We start from the raw sequence: 2,169 nt of genomic DNA on the forward strand, positions 1-2,169 counted from the left end.
CAGGGAACGGGTACTTCATCTAGTTTAGAATAATTTTAGATCTAAAGAGATTTGTAAGTCATTAAGAGTGGGGCGATCTTTAGCTATGAGTAAACTTTCTTTAATGTAGAGTTCAAGGTCTGAAGATCCTGTAGTAATTGTTACGTCTCCGTTCGTTCGTTAATTTTCCGTAAAAATTCTTACCGAAGAAACTTTACCGATACAAGTCCTTTCTTAATAAAACTGGTTTATTCTTTCTGAATACAATTTTGCGATACACTTAATTTCAACGGTCGCTCTATAACAAACGCTATAATTCACAACGAACTTCTCACGTGCTCAACAATATTCTCTCTGTCCGCAGTTCAATTACTCATTACCTTCCCGTCACGTTGTGACCGTCTTATATATAAAAGAATACCGAGATCTAGTAAACTCCCGATATTTCAGGAAGGGACGTGAACGTTCGAGAAGCTTGTGGCGTGATACTAGAGTCACGTGACCCCCGATGTCGTAAAATAATGATAGAAAAATCGTTATATGAAATATTGTGACTTGTGATTTCAACATGTGAACGAATGGACGAGTGGCTTGGTTTATTTAATGAACTGTCGGCGGTTCTGTTTGTTACTCTAGTTTTCAAGTGGTGTTTTGTTTTGCCAATTAACGTGAACTTACACGAGCAATGGACGTAGAAGTTTAGATATTTGATCTAATGAAATAAGTGTTTAATGCAGAGGCCAGGTCTGTATTGTTACGTATCTCCTTGTTTGTTAATTTCCCATAGAAATTCTTTCCGAGAAACTTCAGGGATACAAGTCCTTTCTTAATTCTTTCTCAATACAACTTTGTAATACACAGTATTTCCACAGTCAATACGTTTGCAATCTCGATAACAAAACACACACTTTATATTATGTCACTACCGCTTGCTTGACTCAATTATCTGTCTCTATATTTATCTATCTGCAATTATATCTCCGCTTTATTTGCCGGGCTAAAAAAGAGGGCGCCTGGAACAGACTAGAGGTGCCAGGAAAAGTCATGATCCTTCTAGAAACTCCAGCGCATATGCTTCCAGAATCGCGTGACTTCCGCTGTCGTAACAATATAAAAGTTATAAACAATTTGACCCTGTTGCTCATTAGGTTGCTAGAAGCTTATTGGTCAAATAAACTCACCAAGCCGTTGGTTGAAACATCTTTATGAATTCACATCCATAACATAGCCTGACAGTTTATTCCACACACCCACTTTATTCTATTCTTATGGTATACTTGGAATTATATACCAGTCTCCTTAATTTATGTAGATAACAAAAGTAGCTGTTCTAATATTAAATCCTGTAATAGTCGACAAAGTACCTTTCTTTAAGTTAAGGTTACTCTTACTGAGATTACCCTTAGTTCAGTTACACTAGCTTTACTTTCTAAACCAATGCTGATTGTCTTATAATACTGTTACGGCCCGGCATGGCCAGGTGGTTACGGCGCTCGACTCGCAACATGAGGGTCGCGGGTTCGAATCCCCGTCACACCAAACATGCTCGCCCTTTCAGCCGTGGGGGCGTTATAATGTGACGATCAATCCCACTATTCGTTGGCAAAAGAGTAGCCCAAGAGTTGGCGGTGGGTGGTGATGAATAGCTGCCTTCCCTCTAGTCTTACACTGCTAAATTAGGGACGGCTAGCGCAGATAGCCCTCGTGTAGCTTTGCGCGAAATTCAAAACAAACAAACAAACAAATAATACTGTTACTCTCTGTTGGTTTGATAAGTTCCCGTAGAAATTCTTTCCGAGAAACTTCAGCGATACAAGTCCTTTCTTAAATAAAACTAGTTTATTCTTTCTCAATACAACTTTACAATACACTTAATTTCCACAGTCACTTTAAACACACGCTATAATTCACAATTATTCACGCACTTACTTACGGTCACTACCTCGCTTGACTCAACTGTTCGTCTCTCTCTCTTCCTGTCTGCAATTCAATTCCGATTAACTAATTTCGCTTTAACTGGCGCACTTATATATACAAGAATAGAGGGCGCCTAGCAAATACTGGATTATTCGTCATGTTCCCCAATCCTTCGAAAATATCATGACGTGTTACCAGAGTCACGAGACTAACGCTGTCGTAACACTGCCCCTTCCTTAGTATTGTTCGTCACGAACAGTAGCCACTTACAAT

This window comes from Limulus polyphemus, unplaced genomic scaffold (genome assembly GCF_000517525.1).
Source record: "Limulus polyphemus unplaced genomic scaffold, Limulus_polyphemus-2.1.2 Scaffold418, whole genome shotgun sequence".
Classification (NCBI taxonomy): Eukaryota; Metazoa; Arthropoda; class Merostomata; order Xiphosura; family Limulidae; genus Limulus; species Limulus polyphemus.